This window comes from Chionomys nivalis, chromosome 4 (assembly GCF_950005125.1).
Source record: "Chionomys nivalis chromosome 4, mChiNiv1.1, whole genome shotgun sequence".
Lineage (NCBI taxonomy): Eukaryota > Metazoa > Chordata > Mammalia > Rodentia > Cricetidae > Chionomys > Chionomys nivalis.
In genome coordinates, this window is record NC_080089.1 from 49134211 (window position 1) to 49156113 (window position 21903).

Consider the following 21903-nt stretch of genomic DNA (forward strand, 5'->3'; position numbering starts at 1 on the left):
TTAACTTCTAAGAGACTTCAGAGGCGAAGAAGCCTGGGTTCCTGGCCTCAGATACGCAGTGAACAGAAGCAGGCTTTGGTTAATCATTAGAAACAATTGGTCTGTTGATGTCAGTGAACGTGTGGCTGTACACAGGTGCTCATGTGTGTTTGTGTACATGTAAATGCAGATGCATATGTGCATCTTAGCAAGCTGGGAAGAAGGCTGCAGAAACAGAGATGACTGCCAACCCCTAAACATTCTGATTTTTATGCCCCTGATATAGGACATTTGTTTACATGCGAGGGCAGGAAGGAAAATTAAACAATGATTTTCAAATCCCTGAGGAACTATTATGTGGCAAATGCCATCCAGCTGTTTTCCACCCCTGCCCTAGTTTCCCATCTGCTGCCTGTTTTAGGTGGTGCCTATGGGACAAGACCACTCATCACCTTCTGGCTGGCAAACCCCTGGGCATTTTGGCATACGATCTGCACAGACTGTCCCCTAGGAGATGGGAGTTGGCAAGATCTGGCCTTTCAATGTAGACTGGAATCTGAGTCTATACCATCTGGGTGGTAGGGCTCCACTTAGCGAGACAGCAGATCTGAGGCCAATATGAGCAAGGCACCAGAGTTCTCAGGGCACAGTGCCATGCCACTGATGCCAGATACCAGATTCACTCTCTGGATCCCCTGAGCACAGTTAAGAAAAGATCAAGATGGGTGATTTGGAAGACCTCCCAGTGGGCATCTGGCTCCCAGCCATGAAAACCAAATCAAATCTCCAGGTTGTGAGACTAGGGTACATATATATGCTATTCATTCACAGACAAGGACAGCGCCCTCTTGAGGCCAGGGTGTCTATTCCAACTTTCCAGCTTGGCCTTTAGTGTTGCCTGTGGCTACTCTTATACAGTCGCCCTAATAGGGTAATTCAGCTTTTATTTATTTATTTGTTTGTTTGTTTGTTTATTAAAGATTTCTGCCTTCTCCCAGCCACCACCTCCCATTTCCCTCCCCCTCCCCCATCAAGTCCCCATCCCTCATCCTCCCTAAGAGTAATCCCGGTTCCCTGCCCTGTGGGAAGTCCAAGGACCACCCACCTCCATCCAGGTCTAGTAAGGCAAGCATCCAAACTGCCTAGGCTCCCACAAAGCCAGTACGTGCAGTAGGATCAAAAACCCATGCCATTGTTCTTGAGTTCTCAGTAGTCCTCATTGTCCATTATGTTCAGCAAGTCCGGTTTATCCCATGCTTTTTCAGACCCAGGCCAGCTGGCCTTGGTGAGTTCCTGATAGAACATCCCCATTGTCTCAGTGTGTGGGTGCACCCCTCGCGGTCCTGAGTTCCTTGCTCGTGCTCTGTCTTCTGCTCAATAGAAATAAGTGGTTTCCTCTTTTGCTGGACGTGGAAGAACTGTGTTCCCACTACCATTGTTTTTCAGCTGCTTTCAAAAGTCTTGACTCTAGAAATTCAAATGGGGAAGGGGAAACTTAGAACCTAGGTGACTGTGGTTCCAAAAGCAGATGTCACCGAGGACATGTCTCTACCTTCTTGATTCTAGTCCCACCTCTGGTCATGTCACACATATGTAGAAAGCAACTAGTCTGGATTCTGGCACCAGAACTGGAGACTTATATGATCTGGAGACTTGCAGACCAAGGAGATACTGTATTTACCCAAATAGTCTCACCCCCATATGTTCTGTTCTTTGAAATATATGCTTATTAGTCATAACGTAACTGGAAAATCTCAGAGAGCAAAGGACCTCAGCTCCATTTTCCCATTTTTGCACCATCCCTGTGCTAAACGCTGGTCAGACACCCATTGGTGTAACCTGAACCATTTTGTCTTGCATCACTACTCTTTCCTCCTTGATTACTGTGATTACTGACCTGGTTGATGCCCTTAAGAGTTTCCTGGAGACTGCTTTGCATATTTTTATGTGCAAACAGTGGGGCGGTGATGGTGGATATATATTTGTCAAATGGGTGAATCAGGAGAAGGGATGTAATATGGCACATGTGAGCCCCTCCCAATACTTTCTTAAAAGTTTGGAAGCCAGCCTTGAGGAAAGAAAAGAAGATGCTACCTTTTCTCCTTTGAATTCCTCTTGTGTTTCTGAGTTCTTTTTAACTGAGGAGAAAGGCAGGGAGAGTTGAGCGCTCTCTCTGCAAACCTGCCTCCAAAATTCTTCTATAAACCTGCCTAGATAGAACATGTCTGTCTAGGAAACAGAAAGGTCATTTCAAGGTCAATGGGCTCCTTCTATGCCACATAAGTAGAAAGCATCAGGTTGTCCTGTCAGGGTCCCTTATAGTACCATGTCCACTCCTACCACACACCTTGGCCCTGCTCATTGATGAATCCAACTTAACCCATCCCCAGCCATACAATGAAATGCTCAGGTCATGCTTCCAAACTGCTATTGTTTCCATTCTTTCTTCTTTGCTGTCAGAGGCTGTGCATCCCCCAAAGATCCCTACAGCACAAATAGCATCATATCCCTGGAATAAGACAACAAACTCTGGGCCAGACATCCCTGAAAGCTCATCGGGTTTCCTGTCATCTGCTTCTGTCACCACTCGAGCTGTCTGCTTCTCTCATTCTCTAGTTATGTTTCTCAGATACATAGATGATGATGAAGAAGAAGAGGAGGAGGAGGAAGAAAAAGAGGAAGAAGAAGAAGAAGAAGAAGAAGAAGAAGAAGAAGAAGAAGAAGAAGAAGAAGAAGAAGAAGAAGAAGAAGAAGAGGAAGAAGAAGAACAATCATTTGGTGCTTACTTTATGCCAGACTCTGCAAGAGGGTTCACACACATCACTCTCACAGTGACTTCATGACATGAAGCAATTACGACTAATGTCTATAGAAGATGAGGAAACAGAAGAAAGTTAGGTAACTCATTCAAGTTGTAAAGCTCATGCGTGGATGTAAGTACCAACCAACCCCAAGTCCTATAGACCTTCCTAGTCCCTCTCAAACTCACTCTTTTACTGGTCACTTTTATCCTGTACTCTTCTTTGATCTTAGAGTATCTCATTCCATATCTGGGAATTTTGCCTTGTGTGTCACCTCAGCACCTTATAGATCCTCGGTGCCTCCACTGTTGCTTGTCTGGTACCAGTCCCTTACCATCACAATGCTCCCCAGCTTAGTTCAGGTTCAGCCCAGGGACTTCTTTCCTGACTGAATACTTGAAAGGTAACAGTTGGGCAAATAGGCAGTGCACGTGTATCTGCAAATATTCACTCAGCTGACTGGTTGCTGGTCATGTAGCCAAACAGACAAGCCCTTTAGTCATAAAGCTGGGTTACTACTTTTCATCCTAAAAGGTAGTTCTTACATTCTTCTTAGTACCTGCCTTTTGCTATGTGGATTGTTATCCAAACAAGGCACTGCCCCACCCACTCAGTGCAAGCACAGCATGCTCCCTCTGTGCCCATCTGCCTAATCCATATAAACCAACGGGAAATAATCTGGGAGAGGCATGAAAATGGCTTCTCCGTGTGGAACATCAGTGGTCAGCTTATGTTAGAGCCCCTTTGTGTGGCTTAAGTCAGTGGCTTTGAGAAAAGCAAAGGATTTTTGCGACATTGCTCTGTTGGGATGAGTATGAAGATAGTGTGTACCTCTCCATCTTCAGCCCCTCCAGACAACACAGAAGCTCCTAGAACTGTCCACTGCAGGACCAGAATGTAAACTAGAGTCCCCTAGCAACTGATGGGTGCTTCCACTTTGAGGCAGCCTCAGTCTCGACCACTCTGGGGTACCGTTTTTCACTAATATGTTCATATTTCATCTGCTTTAGCATTTTGCTTTCCCAAACCTCTTAATCCCTCATAATTGAAGATATTTTATGCTGATGAGCAGTGGTGTTAATCATGCCTCTGGGCCATGCCTAAGGGGACATTTTATTTCATTCTTTCTTGGGCCTTATGCCAAATTGCACTTTTTTCCACCTCAAGGGAGGAGGCCCTTTGCACACAGTGGATTGTGAGCTAGAGGCAAGGGAGAGCATGCTGACTCCAAGTCTCTGGAGATCCTGGCTAAGTACCGAAGAGAATGACTTGAAAGAAGGCCTTTTAAGAAGAGAGACACGGTAGCTCCCTTCCTTTTCATACAATCATAGCACCTTGAGGTGCTCAGAGTGATTCAAATGGGGCACAGATTGCTCAGCAAAGATGGGAGTGTCAACCTTCCTGTCCCAGGCAGTTCCCCCACGCCCTCAAAAATGAGGTGAAAGAAGGGGAGTTTCTGAGGTAAACTGACAGTCTACTATATTATAAAAACAAAAAACAAAAACAGGGACTATGGAGACAAGTGGATTCCTGGATCTGGCAATCCAGCCTAACCTACTTGTTGAGTTCTAGCTAATGAAAGAGCCTGTCTCAAAAATACAGAGTGGATATCATCTTAGAAATGATAGCAGGGGTTTTCCTATACATGCATGTACATATAAGTACACTGGCACACAAAAAAACATGCATGCACATACATATACATACACATAAAATACACACGTGTGAACGTGCGCATGTGCACACACACATGCATGCAAACACTCACTAAACAAAGCATACAGTGTACTGAGAGCTTCCCACCGTGGATTCAGAATGAAGACTCAGATTGCTTGCATAGTTTCCCCCAAATCCCACCCCTCTGCTGACTTCCATGGTGGCCACACCACTCTGCCGGGAGCATTATTTCCCTTAACTTCAAAGTGGGAATTTCATCAAATTAAAAATGTATAAAGCCACAATCTTATTTTCTTTCATTTTTTGTGTTCTCGGATCTAGAAAGGATTGAAATGCCATCAAGAGCAGACAGGGAGGAGAAGAATTTATGACCCTGGAAGTACTATGGCAAAGCAGTAGAAAGAAGCATTTAAGTCTTTCTATTAAAGTAACATATATTAAAAAGTAATAGAAGCTGGGATAGCACAGGCCTTGCTTATTTCATCAGATATTCCAACAATCAGTCATTTGTCATGGCTGGAGACCAGGAAGTAACATGAATGAGCCGACATCGAGTTCAGCCCTTCAGTGAAAAGTATGTGCTCATCTAGAGATGCAGAGACAGACACTTAACTCGCTCAGGAAGGAAACCAGATTCTACCTACTTTGCCAGCTAAACCCTAAACCAATCCTAACCCAAGCCTTAGCCTTAATACTAACCCTAAATCCTAACCCTAAACCCTAACCCAGCCAGCCTTAACCCTAACCCTAGCCTAACCCTAATTCATCCCTCGCTGGCAAAGTAGGTAGAACTTGATTTCCTTCTCCAAATGACCAAAAGTCAAGAAATTGGGATTTCAGCCACTGATCTTAGGAAGCTGTGGTTTGCACCTTTTAAAATGAAAATCCCTGGAGAGTCTGAGCAGTGTCCTAGGGTTACCTCCCCATGTCTCCACTTCTACACTTAGCAAAAATCACAAAGCCTTGAATGTGAACCCTTGGAGCTTCCATCTTCCCAAAAGGCACTTCTTTCCTTAGCTCCTCCCCTTTGCCCAGAGAAAATGAAACATAGGCACAGATTTCTTTAGACTTTCATTTTACTTTTTCTTTTTAAATGATTTTGTTACTGTTTTCATTTATGTGTGTACACATGCATGTAGGTGCCCAGAGAGGCCAGAAGACAGCATTGCATCCCCTGAGGATAAAACTGCAGGTGGCTGTGAGCTGCCTAATATAGGTGCTGGGAATCAAACTCCAGTGACTGTAAGCGCAACAATTACTCTTAACCCCTGAGTTGTCCCTCTGGCCCATGAATATGAATTTTTGAAAAACAAACAACATTATCAAAAGATCTCCTTCATTTGATGAATGTATCCCTTTAACATCACCTCATATCTCCCTTTGTATGCAGTTCAACACCTTGAGCATAACCACTGGCATTGTGTCTGCTCTGCACACCCCCTGCCCACATCTGGCTGCCTGGCATCTGTTCTGCTACAGTGGCTTCTACTCAAGCTACTCTAACCAGGAGTTCTTAGTGTCCTTTGGTACCATCAGCACTGCTTTTCCTTCTAAATATATATTTTTTTCCTCCTTTGACATTGGAAATAATATACTGATTCTCCAGCAGACTCTGACCAGAGTTCCACTTCCGACCTCACTACTCAGCCCTTTGAGCTCCATCTGCTCTCAACTCAGACATTTTATCTGCATTTAGTTTCCATAGTTTCGTTCATGGGAGTGAGCTGTGGATTGAGCACTAAGCTTGATAGATGCTCTTGTTAACATCTTGTCAGTTGACCATGTGTCATTTCCTCTGAATCCAGTCAACTTGCAATGCTATCTGGTACTCTGGTACACCCCCACTCTAACTTCTCCCTGTGCTCTTTTCCTGTGTCTCTTGCCCACTCAACTGCAGCTCCATCCAGCCATCATGCACTAACACACACACACATACACACACACATCCCTAATATATGGTGGTGTGCTCACATGGTAGAGTGCTCACACTTTACTCTCAGCCTTCCTGAACAAGAGCAAGGGGGTGATGAGTGAAGTATAAATGGATTAAGACTGAAACAAAAGAATAAACCTAAGGATCCCCCAGGAGTGAAGGAATTTTCTAAGTATTTTCTCACTATCCAAAGAATGGGAGTAGATCCTCCTGATTCTTGAAGCTTCCAAAGAGCTATCTTTGATTTGGGGAGAAGAAAGCAAGAAAGATTGAGTTGGCCAAGAGAAAGTATCAGATAGTCCAGACTGTACCATTGAAATCTGTAACAAGACTCTTGGTTTTCCCCATATTTCAACGTTTCCTTTCACATAGAGGCTTTCAACATGGAGATTTGAGTTGGGTCTGGAGAACAGGTACAATGCAAGGGACCCAGAAGAATATCTAAGTCAAGAGAAGAGGAACAAGTATGGCTCCAAACACAATCGGGTACACAAAGGGTACCCTTGAGTTACAATAGTTATGTTTTTATATTTGATATGATTTGTATCTAAGGGTATAATTCTCACCCTTTGATTCTGATTGTTGCTTTCTGGTGCTTCTTTTCATTTAGTGGAGACATCAGCTTTTTTGGTATCTGTATTGTGACAGTTGTGACCACAGTAACTACTATCCCTCCTCTTGCTGTCATTAGTCTTAGAGACTTCACTATTTATGCTGGTGTTTTCCTCAACACTCAAGATTCTCAATGCCTTAATTTCCCAGTCACTGATAATGTCCTTCTCACACCTTAGCCCTTGTTATTGGTTGAATGTAGAATATCCCCTACATGTTTGTGTGTTTGAAAACTTGATCTCTGGCTGGTGGCATTATTTTGAGAGATTGTGATGTCTTAAGGACACGGAACCTGACTGACTGAAATAGGCCACCAGGATGGCCTCAATGGTTAAAGATGCTTTGGGTCCAAGTCTTTTTTTGATCCTTCAGGCCCTAGGCTTATGAAGAACTGATGTTCCATATTACCACTGTGATAGACAGAACTGCTCCTGCCACCATGCTTCTCTTACCACAATGAATGCAAACCCCTCTAAAACCATGAGCCAAAGTAAATGGTTCCTCCCCCACATTGCTTCACCCAAGCATTTTATTGTAGCAATGGGAAAACTATAATACTATCCTTATTTGAACCAAAACTTCAACATCAACCACAATTGCACCACGTGTCCAGCCTGGTGTCCAATATCACCTTCACTGACTATAACTTTTTCTCTTTCCAGCATGGTCTTTTTTCCAGGATTTATTTTAGTTTTCTTTGTGTGGATGTGCATGTTACTGTGTGTGTATGTGTATGTGAATGTGACTGTGTGTGCCTAGAGATGTCAAAAGTGTCAGAATCCCTCGAGCTGGAGTAGAGATAATTGTAAGGCACCTGAGACAGGTGCAGGGAATGAACTAGGGACCTCTGGAGGAGCACTGTGTGCATGCTTAACCACTAAGTCATGCCAAGACAAGATATTACAAACACTCAAATGCTAAGTGTTGGTGACTATAACCTTATATAGATACCCATCTCTTGATATCTAACTTGTGTTAAAAGACTCACCAACTTCAGTAGGGAATGCATATTAAGGGAAAGAAAGAAAGGATGGGTTTAGGTTCAGAGAAGTTCAGGTATGAGTTATCTTTATAAACTTCTAACATTCCAGTGATAACACATAAGAGCAAAGAATGAACTTTAGAGGCCTTCGCTACCTTTTAGTCACAATAACAAAATCTTGGTAATTTATGTCCCTAACTCCAGGCATGATCCATATGACCCACACCCCATTCTGAATCATGTGATCCTCTACAGCACTAACCATTTACTTAGAGAGAGCCCTTTACCACTCCTTATAGACTTCCAGTAAACATTCTAAATTCAGGATGATTTTTAAGATTTACCCTTTGGTGCAGAGCCAAGGCTATTCCTCTGATCACTCCCAATGGTCCTGGTCACCAATATCAAATACTTCCCTCAGTTTTCTGGCCATCAAACCCCCATTCATTCTTTCAAATGCCACCTCATTAGCAAGGACTTCTGCCCAAGGCAGCATCATTGCTTCCACCTCCCTGCTCCCTTTGTTAGCTCTTTTCACATCTGAGAGTACTTACACGCTGGTTGCATAATGCTTGAAAACTCATTCAGAGAGTAAGACAGTGGACTCTTTGTGAGCAAGGCCTTCGCTTTATGTCTCACCATTACCCCCAAAGTCAGCAGAGAGCCCAGATAGCCATAACTCCACCTCTAGTGTCGTCAGCCTTGACTATAAATAATCTTCTTCTCCTTTTTTATTTCTTATTTTTATTGTTTATGTTTTTGTCATCGGGGGAGGGGAAGAGTCAGATGGAGAAAAAAAGGTAAGAATATAATCCCTAAGAATTCTGAAGAAAAAGAGAACAGATAAAATGCCATATTCTGATGTCCTCCCCTCCTGTATGTAAGCAAACTCTAGCTTAGATACAGTCCCATTCAGCAATGTAACAGATAAAAATGTGGGGACAAGTTCATCTAGGACATTACAACTCAATAGCACAGAGATAGTTCTTGCACTTGAGTGTCCAGCAATACAGGAAGTCAGGGCAACTGCTGTTCCCTACAGACTCCGGGTCCTAAACGTGGGTATGAAAACTCCCAGACTCTGGCTCCAAGGATTTCTTTCCCTAGTACAATGTATCCTCATTCTGGAAGGGGACTTTGTTGCTTCACAATGGGAAGTGAGTAGAGCAACAGTCTTGAGTTTAGTCCTGTTTAACTCTGGACAGATGGGTTCCTGCCCCTGGCAGTTTCTCATTTGTAAATAGAAGGGTTTCTGCTAAATAATCTCCACCATGCATTTCAAATTTCAAATGTATGAGAGCTCCAGATTCCAGGAGAATAACAATAGCTACTTAACTCTAAATTGGTTCACACATCTTCAAAAAAGGAAAACAAAAGCCATAAAAAGTAACACAAGAGTAAATAAAAGCAGTCATAACCCGGGACTTCAGCACAGGTGAGAAGCCAAGTATATTATGAAGTTAAAATCGTGTAAAGTCAGGAAGTAAGGCAAGTCAGCAGCAAAACCATCTGGAAAGTGGATAGCGGTCGGCAAAGGAATAAAGATCAGGGAGGATGGGGACTCAGAAGAAAATGCCATCCAGAGCGTGAGGTAACAAGGACACACACATTCAGGGCTCAGTGTTTCTGAGTACTGATGATCAGGGAATCTCCTGGGAAGGACTTGAAGGCAAAAAGCACCAACCATGGAAACCTGAAAAAGGGGAATGGTGCTGAGGGAGAGGAATTGATTTCAGAGGGGCACAGTCTTGAGTCTTTCTGGTAAAAATAAAGAAAGATAAAAACTGACAGCAGGCTGTGAAAATAGACATTAAATGGCACCTCAGAAACAAAAGAGAATCACCAGTACAAAAGGTACACATCTCCTCCCCGTCAAAGGTACCGCGCAGGAAAGATATTCCATTTCGTATCTCAGCTAGAGAATACTCCTAACTAAAAATAACACCATTGTAAGTCTCCTGTATCCCTGTCTACATACAGTCCTACCTGCTAGTCTGTGAAAGTATTAGGAAATGGCTGACACTACCATGTAATGTTATTATAAAAGGAAGTCAAAATGAGGTCTAAAAATATTTGGTTGTAAAAAATGTACTCCCCCTCAAACACAACCGCCATGAAGCTGAGGAAAGCTAGCACGTCACGTCTCACCCTGAATTAAGCATCCTAAACACACATTTGCACATAGGAAAACAATTCAAGATTAAATTTAAACACTGATCTGAAAACTAATATAGACCAAAACAAAGCAAACAAACAAACAAAAAACCCAGAAAGATGTGAAAGAATTGACTAAATTTTGAAAATGGGCTAGGGGGAAAGATAAAATCATCTCACATGGGAAAATAAAAGATGTCCAAGAGAGAACAAATTCAAGCAAAGGCTGGCAATAGATGCAAAGGGCAGCTTCGAAAGAGTCAAGAAACTCAGAATTGTGTTTAAGTTCAGTTTCCAGCACCCAAATTTGAGCATCTCAACAGTCATCTGTAACTCCAGCCCCAGGGGATCTGACTTATTTTTCTGGCCCCTGTGGATACTGCACACATATGGTACACATACATACACGTAAAGTATATAAGTCTATCTTTGAAATAATAATAGCAAAATAGGTTTGTTTCTTTATATCATTTAACATATTATCCAAATGTATAAAAGTCCTGTCTGTAATGATATACCCTTATAGGTATCGTGTAAGGAAATTCATTCATTTCAGATATGCTAAAGAAAAAGCTCTATAGTTATGCTAAGGAAAAATATCTCATTATTTAAAGTTCTTTAGTAACAGAGTATGGTGGCACACACCTTTAATCCCAGTACTTGGGGGGCAGAGGCAGGAGGCTTTCTGCGAGTTTGAGGCCAGTGTGGTTTACATAGAGAGTTCCAAGCTGACCCTGTCTCAAAAAACAAGAACAAACAAACAATAAACCCTCTTTAATAGATGAAAAACACCAAGTCAAAAAACAAGAGTGGAGTTGGGGAGGTGACTCAGTCTGTACATTGCACACTTTGTGAGCACAGGGACTTGATTTTGATCTCTAGAGCCAATTGTAAAAAGAAGAAAAAAAAAAGACCAGGCAAAGTGGTGTGTACTTGAGGCGATGGAGACAAGCAGGACCCTGGTGCTCACGTGTCAGGAACCAAGACAATGAGAGATATTACCTTTCACAAGCTGCAGCGTACCTGAGGAATGATACTATGCACTGTCTTCTGGCCTGCATATGCACACACACATGCACAAAGACAAGTGATGAACGGGAAGGAAAGTATGGCATTTCATGGAAAAGGGGCTAGTCTCCCTAATATATTAATATTGATATTAATAGTTTAAAATCTAATAGAACTATAGTGTTACATGAGGTTTGGGTGTGAGATGGCTCCTACAGACATGTATGTTTGAAAACTATGTTTCTCTTGCTGGTGTTGGTGTTTTGGGAGACTGCGGAGCCCTTAGGATATGGAGTCCAACGGGAGGAAGTGGTCACTGGAGAGGTGGGTCTTAAAATGTAGAATTCTGCCTGGCTCCCTGTCTGCTCTGTGCTATTTAACCAAGAGGCGAGAAAGTAAGGAGGCTGAGCTGTGTGCTCTCACAGGCACACTCCCCATCATGATGGAAGTGCTTCCTTAAAAAACGAACCCAACAAATCTCTCCTCCCTTATGTGGTCACAGCAAAGAGAAGAGTAACTAGGACAAGTAGCTTTCCAACCACACTGGACATGGTCCTTGCTTCTTATCCCAGTACTTGGGAGGCAGTGGTAGGTGAATCTCCATGAGTTCAAGACCAGGCTGGCCTACATAGAGAGTTCCAGGCCAGTCAGTGCCTCAGAAAATATGCAATGCCCCTTAATGATACTGAAAGATGTTTGACTTCACTAATAATGGGAAAATACAAATTTAATTTTTTTCCATCCTGACTGTGGTTTCCCCTCCCTCCTCTTCTCCTCATCCCTCCCTCCTACCTCTTCTTTGCCCCGCCCCCTTACACTTCATCTACTCCTCCTGTTTCTCTGCAGAAAAGGGCAGGCCTCCCATGAATATGAAGCTAAAACGGCATATTAAATCGCCTCCTTATTAAGACTGACCAAAGCAACCCAGTAAAAGGAAAAGGATCCCAAAATCAGGCAAAAGACCCAGAGAAAGCCCGTTTCTTCTGTTAGGAGTTCCACAAAAGGACCAAGCTACAAAACTGAAACATACATGCAGAGAGCCTCCATCAGTCCCAAGCAGGCTCCCTGGCTGTCCGTTCCATCTCCATGAGGCCCTACGAGCCTAGGTTAGCTGCTCTGTGGGTTTTCTCATAGCATCTTTGACCTTTCTGACAATCCTTCCTCACCCTCTTCTGAATGATTCCCTAAGTTCAGCCTAATGTTTGGCTGTGGGTCTCTGCATCTGCTTCTGTCAGTTACTGGATAAAACGTCACTGTTGACAACTGGGCTAGGCACTAATCTATGAATTAGCAGAATATCACCAGGAATCATTTCATTAACATTTTTGTTTGTTTTTTCCAGTCGTGTTCGGTTCTATCCTAGGTCTCTAGGCTTTCTGACCTCTGGGACCTGGTCCTCCACTTAGTGTCAGGGATGGGCTCTCTCTCATGATGTGGGTCTCAGACTGGACCAGTCATTGATTGGCCATTCCCACAATTTCTGTGTCACCTTTACCCCAGCACATCCTATAGGCAGGACAAATTGTAAGTCAAATATTTTGTGGCTGGGTTGGTGTCCAAATCCCTCCACTGAAAGGAAGTTATGCCTGATTGCAGGAGATGGTCAGTTCAGAAAAGATGGCTCAGTGGTTAAGAGCACTGGTTGCTCTTCCAAAGGGTTCAATTTCTGACAATCACAGGGCAGCTCACAACTGTCTGTGATCCAGTGCCAGGGGATCTGACACTCTCACGCAAACATCCATGCAGGCAAAACACCAATGTACATTTTAAAAAATGGAAATGTGAATTTAAAATGAACTAGTTTCTCAGTTAAGAAGTGAAAAAAAGAAAGAAAGAAAGAAAGAAAGAAAGAAAGAAAGAAAGAAAGAAAGAAAGAAAGAAAAGAAATGACAGTCGACTGAAATGGCTGAGTGGGTTAAGGCTAAGCAAGCCTGGTTCCCCAAAGCAGAAGGGAAGAGAATTGACTCTGTAATATTATAATCTAACCTCCACATTCACACCATAGCTTGTGTTTCCCCATCCCACATGCACACACATCAACAACAACAACAATAATGACATAATAATAACAGCAATAATAATAATGTTTTTTTAAACTCCAAAATCGTGACAATCGTTTTCTCAGTGGAGCAGTAGGGACCAGATTCTCTCTTACTCTTCCAGTGTGAAAGCAAAAACGGTCCAGCTCTTATGGAAGGAACATGGCTATGTCTGAACAATCAGCAAGGACATTGCCCTTTAACCCTGCATCCCCATTTCTCAGTTACTCTGATGATGCTCTTTGGACAGCTATAGAATGAAAACATTCATGGGGTTTTTCTTCGTGCCACTGGGTGTAATAAAAACACCACTGGAGATGATGCAAATGCTCATGTGCAAGAGACTAATTAAATAAATGACAGCAGCAGTCCATAATTGGAAGTTATAAAGCCATCAGAAGAAAAGCGCTCTTCCACTGAGTTATATCTCCAGTCTTCTTGGTACTTTTATTTTGATACTTAGTCTCACTGCTTTGCCAAGACTGGCCTTCAAATCATTCTGTAGCCCAGGCAGGCCTTGAATCTTTGATCTTTCAGCCTCAATCTCCTAAATAACTGGAATTATAGGCTTGCCTCTCTCTGATACTTTTTTAATTGTAGGATTATTTAAGTCATACTTACTGTAGTTGGAGATACAAATATCAAATTAGGAATGAGAAGAGAATACTGTGAAACTATTAAAATTGAATCTATCATATAAATAATTATGAATGTCATATGTATTGTTCCATTTTCCATTGCTATGACAAAACACACAAGGCTGAATAATGCATAAAGAAAGGATGTTTATTTAGCTCACAAGTTTGGAAGCCCAAAGTCTAAGTTCAAATAAGGCCATGATTCACTCTCTGGTTAGAGTTCTCAACTACATCACAACATGGCAGATGGTGCCATAGTATAAGGATGTAGTAGAAGCTAGAGAGTCCTTCTTGAAACCAGTGTCCATATGAACTATATTCATCCATTCTGGAGGCAGGACTCTCAGTGGTATAACTACTCACTATAATCAATCTCTTCAAGTTCCCTGACTTTATGTTGACACATTGGGACCAAGCTTCTAATACTTAAACCCTTATGTAACAAACCATACCTAATATATATGTTGAACAAACAATAATATGTATGTATGTATGTATATCACACACAACACATTATTCAGTTTCAAAATATCACCCAGGTGGAACAGAGAAAGATACCCATGAAATGACCAACTCCAGCACACACCAACTTAGTCAAATGCTCAAACTTAACCTTACCAAGAACAGGACAAGCTCATATTTTGTGCTTGATTCTGTATCTTTTCAGAATTAGTCTGGGCTCCTGCCCACTCTCACACCCTCCAACAAAGCCCTGTAAACTCCTTAAGGTTTATTGGAGTTCTTGCATTGCCAATCTCTTCTTCCTTAGGTCTTTACCCTCTCTAAGCTTTGACCTATGACCAGCCTAACAAATAGTCTTTCTCCAGTGTTCCATGATGAATGTCAAATAATTATCTATTGATCAATGACAATGAGAAAAGAAGACTCTGATATTCCCTTTGTGTGTGTGTGTAACATTATGAGAATAAATTTTGAAGATCAAAATACTCAAAACATCATCAGGTAGAACTTAGCCAAATGATTAAAGTTGGCATCACCAGGAATGGGACAGGTTGACATTATGAGCTTTGTCATGCTGTGTTTTGCTCAGGCTGCAACCTTGCCTATATATCATCTGTAAAAGTGTGCTCACCTGAGTCTAATCTTGAAAAAGCATTCAGATTTCAAGCTAAACCACCAGACATACTTTTAAGGCAAGTGACCGAGGCTGTTCAAAAGACTGATACCATAGAGATCTATAGAGGAAGAAAAATAGCTCTAAGGCAAAGACTAAGAAGACATAATGGAATGCTATGCGATTCCTGACCAGTGAATGAACACCTAAAAAAAGAGAGCCATAAAAGACACCATTAAGTCATTCACAGAAATCTGAACAAAAGTTAGAGATTTGATAAAACTATGGTATCCTCCTTAAATCTCCTGAGTATGATAATTAAAACATAGCTATTTAGAAGACTACCCATAGCAAATATGGCAAAAATATTAATGGCCAATTTATATTAAAATTATATGAATATTTGCATACTATTTTCCCAATGGCCAAATTTAGAATTTTTCAAAATGAAATATTGAGGAAAATACTGTACTTAAAAGAAAAAAATAGACTCTATGATTTTTTAAAAAAATTCTAAGTTTGTCTAATTTTCCAGGCAAATTATCTTTAGCATCTGTCTATCATGTTCCCACTGCTGCTGGCTCACAGCCTCCATCGATTCACAGCCAGGATCCCTGGAAACGGTAGCATCAGAGTTTGCAAGGCCTCTCTCTTCCTTCTCCCAGAGCATCCTCCTAACTAGGGATTTTGTGAAGACTCAATTTTGTGCAATTTTTTTCAATAGATCCAATTTATCCTGGGGCTAAATTCAACCTCTTTAGTCTAGCAGTTCCTTCTGCTATGAACCTGTGTTTTAAACTGCTGCCCTGACATCCATCTCCAGGTGAAAGCTGCAGAAACCCCAGAATGAACTCATTTGCTGCAGAATTTCACCTGTCCTTTGCCTCAAAGCCTGAATTTGCTGCTGAATGCCATGTATTCATAACCCCAGCAGCCGCTGCTGTGCAGGTGTGGCCTCTTAGACTCAGCCTAGGCTTCTGTCCACTCTCTTTATGTTTGTTTTTATTGAGCTATACACTTTTTCACTTCCCTCCCTCCCCTCTACCCTTCTATCAGCCCCATTCTGTAAGCTTACTGTGTCCCTCCACTATCAATCTCTTTCACCTCAGGCCTTTGTCATCTCTAAGCTTGAACCTATGAGCAGCCTACCAACTAGGCTTTGCCTGTTATTCCAAGTCAAATGTTAAATGATTATCTATCAGTGGAAGACAACGAGGAAAGAAGACCCAGATTCCATTTCCTCCTTCCTCCCTTCCTCTCAGAAAGAAGAAACTGGCAAAGCAGTTGTCACCTCAAGCTCTGGATGAGAAAAAATGGAAGAGAAATCATTAGCTCTTCCTTTGCCAAGGAGCCCAAAAGCTCCGTGTGACAAATGCCAGGATATTAAAAGACATAAAGTCCAGTTTTCCTGTCTAATTCCCAATGTAGAAACTAGAGAACAGATACACAGTGGTGGAAGAAGCCTTTACTCCATGGATGGCTATCATGTGCCTGATGCTCACAGTGCTCATGTGGGCATGGTAGCCTGTGCTGTCTGGAGATGCCTGTGGCTGGGGTGGATCAAGCAGATCTTCCAGAGCAGGGCTTGGTAAATGGTCCATAGCTTGATTTTTTTTCAGTCTACCAGGTTAAGGCAGCTTTTTAAATTTCATATTCTAGACAGAGCCAAAACCTTAAATGTCCTACAAAATCTAAAATAGTTACCATTATGGATTTAGAGAAAAAGCTGAAAACTATACAAACATGAATTTGAATCCTATGATTCAAATTCTATCTCCATTGATAGACAGCCAGTTAACCCTCATCTCTATTTTGTTAAATGTTTGCATATATTCATGTGTATGCAACCTTTATCTGGATCATCCTCAGAGGCCAGAGGGAGGTGTGAAATCCCCTAGCACTGGAATTGTTGTAAACTGCTCGATGTGGGTGCTGGGAACTGAACTCAGGTTCTCAACAAGAGCAGTGAGGGCTCTTAGACTTTAAGTCATCTCTCCAACCCCATCACTAATCCCCTATTATTTCCGACTTTTTCACTTGCACACGGGAATGAAATACCTGAGCTTGGGATAGTGCAAAAAGTTAAGTGAATTGGTGTTTATTATTTATTTAGTGCAATACTTGATAGACAAGTATTCTAATTTGATATTTATAATTAGAATAGAGGAAAAATGTTAGTTTAAACAATCATGCTTGCCTTTTCAAAAAGATATAATCCACATTAAAAGGGTAGAATTTTTTTTCTATGGCTCTCTTCCCCTGGCTGAGACTAATGGAAGAAGATGAAGAAAAAAATGGAAATTTCAAAATTCCTGCCAATTATTCTAGACTGCCAAAGAGGAATGTTGGAATATATGGTCTATGATTTAGTAGGACATATCAATGAGTCTTTGCATATATAAACAGGAGTTCAGAGCCAAGTAGGGTAGGGAATTTAGCTATAAGACAATCTATACAGCAAAAAAAAAATTGGATTTGAAATGGAAAATAAAGTTTCTTTAACATTCATGAGGGCAGACAAAATATACAATATCTCTCTCTTTACTAAACACACAGAAACAGTAAAAAAAAATAATGACTTTAAAATAATAGAACAGTAAATATATACAAACTCTTATTCAAAGGCAAAGAACAGGATTCTCAGTTGAGTAAAAAACAGAAAGATATCCTTAAAAGGAAGAAGAAGAAATTGTCATGCCATATACCATTTAGGGAAATGAGGGTGATATACATAGGCCTACGATCATTACCAATCAGATATTGGGACATTGTCGCTACAGATACTAACACAAGTCAATCACAATAATATGAGCCCAATCTTCCACTATGTGATCCAGATTTTGCACATCTCAGAGGATAAGGAAATCTTTCAGAAAATTTGCTAGTTGGATAATATACAACACAGAGATAGAGAGAAAGGTGGGGCAAAGAAGAGGTTACAGCTGGCTTTCAAAGTCTTTTTAGTGATAATAGTCCTAAGAGTAATACGTGTCAACAACAACTACAACAAAGCACAACCCTCACGTCAAAGGAGATGAGAAATAGTTTATTCTGGAGCCAAATATGAGTGACCATGGCCTGAGAGCAGAGATTTGGGTTACCCCAAATTCCAATGTGGTAACAGTTTCATGAAATTTGTATAGTAACAGAACAAAGAAAATCATAAATCAACGCAATTTCCAGATGCTTTTGTGGAAACTTTAGACAGATGGTTAGAGCCAAGTAGTGAGACAGCAGCCACAGGACCGACATGCTATCTGATGACACCCTTAGCCTTTGGGAAGGTGAAAACTAGGTTTTGTCAAGTTAATACATTCCAAAAGATTTGATCTGTTAGTCACAGCATATCCGGTCAGACACAGAAGTAGGTAGGGAATGGGGGGCTAAAAACAGCCCAAGACAAACATAATTAGAATCAGGACCTGCAACATTCTAAACTCCCTACAGTTATTGAAGCTTTAATTAATTAACCAGCCTTGTCAAAGACTCAGTGGAAGGAGCAATTGCTTCCTGGGAACTTTTGTTTACATAAGCTAGACTAAAAGTACACCGAGGGCTAGGCAATGGTTCACTCTGTAAAGCATTGACTTTGCCAGCACAAAGACGTGAGTTTCCTCCACAGACTCACTGAAAGACAGACTGATGGTGTGTGCCTTTAATTGCACGGATGGAGAGATGGGAGGTAGAGACAGGCCGAGCTCTAGAAGCCCTCTAGCCAGCTAGGCTTACCTGCTTGATGAAGTTCCAGGTTAATAATCCTGCCTCAAACAAAAGGAGGAAGGTGAGGAAGGTGACTGAGAAATGATACCTAACGTAATCCTATAACCTAAACACACACACACGTACATGTGCATGCACACACACATATACACACATAAAAAGAAGTCTCATGTTCAGGGTTAGCAAAAGTATCGTGGCTCTGTGGGGCCTCTGTTATCTCCAACAACAGAGTGGGCTGCTACCACCTGAACAAACAAGCAAACAAACCCAAAGGTAATGTCAATTTTGATATAACATCCTCTATGATCAGTGTTATATTTTATAAATATAATATATGTGATAAAAAGAGTTCCATAGCCGGGCGGTGGTGGCGCACGCCTTTAATCCCAGCACTTGGGAGGCAGAGGCAGGCGAATCTCTGTGAGTTCGAGACCAGCTGGTCTACAGAGCTAGTTCCAGGACAGGCTCCAAAGCCACAGAGAAACCCTGTCTCGAAAAACCAAAAAAAAAAAAAAAAAAAAAAAAAACCAAGGAAAAAAAAAGAGTTCCATAGATTCAACAGACAACACCCATGGCTGCTTTGGGCATAAAAAAGGAACTCAAAGGGAGCCAACATTACTGTCTGCTGGAACACACACACACACACACACGAGAGAGAGAGAGAGAGAGAGAGAGAGAGAGAGAGCTGTTTGAATAACCAAAGGAGAAAATAAAAGGGACCCCTTAGTAGTTATTACCACTGCCTCCTCTTGTGTTCTGGGGACAAGACTAGAAGGAAGATGAGGTAACTGGAGCTCTGCCATCCATGTGCAAGTGGCAAGAGGGGAACTTCCTGGTGATAGTGATTAATATCATAATAGATTTAGGGGCTGACCCTGTCCAGTTGGTTTAAGTCTCTTTCTACAGATCAGTTCTAATGGAAAATGTCTTCCTACTAAGAAGTCTAATGCATGAGGCCATTATCCATAAGCCAGAAGTCATTTATCAGAGATGATGAGAACAGAGAAGAAGTCAACTTTGGTAATTCTCACGTAGGGTGACCAGCCCATTCTACTAGAAAGACACACTAGAATCTGTTTCACACACGCACACAGGAATGTCTCAGGCCACACATGCCCAGGTGACCCATCCCTATGAAGTTATTTGAGTCATACCAAGCTATCCGCAAACCAGACCTGATGACGTCTTCATTCACAGTAAGCAATAAAAAGGGGCAGCGATACCCACAAGCCCTGAGAGCACATTTGTGCCCAGTGAGGAAGCTCACCACCATCTAATGGAAGTGGAAATATCTGTGAGGAGATGCCATGACCCAGATTACCACATCTACTTATGCACAGTTACCTATGGCATGGTCAAGCGTACTTTAGTCAAGACAGGGTATCATCTAAGCAAAAGACTGAAAGTTGAGGCAAGTGTGATTTGAGTATTTTTTTAAATGCAGATAAGCTTACTAATCAATACACAGGTGATTAGTGTTAACAAGATTTCTAGGAGCATCGAAAATTTGATTTTTCTGTAGGTGAATATCTGAAGAAGAAAAATGGTTCGAAATCATTTGCAAGTTCAAAAGTCCAGTGATAATCACCAGAACCTTGAGGAAACAAACTTCGAGCAAGCCCAGAAAGCACCTATGTCACACATGATTCAACTGAAGTAATAAAAGATCAAAACACAGAACTGAAGATCATCCTGATAAGCGAAACAAGCCATGCTTTCTGTCTTATGAGAGAGGAGGGGACAAACAAAAACAGAAAATTAAAAGGGGAAATGGTAGGAAATAGAAAGAGTGGGAAAACCGAGGATGAGGGGAAAAAAGAATAATGACTAAGGTAAATATAATCAAAGTATACCACATGCAAGTATAAAAATGTCTCAACAAAATCCCTTTGTACAATTAATATAATCTAATAAAATTTATTAAAATGAGAAAAAATATCAAAACAAGGCTCATTTCATTGGCCTCTCTCTGACTCAAGAACTCTCACTGCCAGGCCTCATGGTACAGACCCCAACTACTCCACAAAATGAGGCAAGAGAATTATAAGCTCAAGTCCTGGTTTGGCTACAGAACAAGCTGAAGGTCAGCCTGGCTATTTAGTGAGGCTTTGTCTCAAAACTAAAAAAAATACAAAAAAATAACCCAAAGATATATAGTTAGTGATAGAGTAGAAAGTCCTAGGTTCAATACCCAGTACCACAAAACACACAGAAAACAATAAACAAAACTCTTGGCGCTTGGATCTAACACAAAGGTAAATGGCCTACATGAAATATAGAGGAGGGATATGTGTGAGAAACCAAGGTTAGGAACCTAACCTAGGAACAGTGTCAATAAACATGGAGCTTGCACTTTGGTCTGTAGTCCTTTTGAGAGTGTAGTGTCTCACATCTGGTAAGGCGCTCATAAAGATCCTGGGACCCTTGACTCCTAGAGATTCATTTCCCTGTCTGTCAAATGAAAGAGCATTTGTGAAGATCATCAAATGGTCCCTGAATAAAGGCACATCAATACGCTGTCCTACCATGGCTTTTGGGAAAGATGAAGAAGAAAAGGGTTGCGTTTCATTATATGGTGGCCCAGGACAGGAGAGTGAAACATACTGTTGGGATTACTAAGTAAAGACATCCCATTGCTAGTATCTGGGGCAGGGGCGGGGAGATAGTGAAAGCTACCTTCTTTAGAAAAATCACAGAACATCACTAGAATGTTAACGCTGTGGTATACCCTATCACGGAGATATAGGACCAAGCAGCTGGAGAGAATATTAGGCAGGACTCTCTAAAGAAACAGAGCCAATAGGATTGTCTGCAATAAAAAATTGCTCATGATCATGGTGTCCAGTAAATCCCAAGATCTGAATAGTGTGGGGGCTAGTTAAAGACCCAGGAGGGCCAGTGGGTGTTATTCCTATCCACAGGCCAATACATCTGAGACCAAGAAAGTTAATATCTCAATTCAAATGTAAAGGTAAAAGAAAAGTCAGTGTCTCAATTTGATGGTCACCAGACAGGAAGAATTCTCTTCTCTTAGGGGAGGATCACTTTTTGTTTTCATCAGGACATCAACTGATTGGATGAAGAGTCCTCATTTTAAAGAGGTCAATCAGCTCACTTGATCTTCCAACTTAAACACAAAGCACATCCAAAATCACTCTCAGAATAACACCCAGAATACTGTACATGCGAAGCAGTATCTGAGCACTCTGGCCAGTCACACCAACACAAAGCATTAGCTGTCACAGCAGAGAAAAAAAATATGTATCAATTAACTATCTCCAGTAA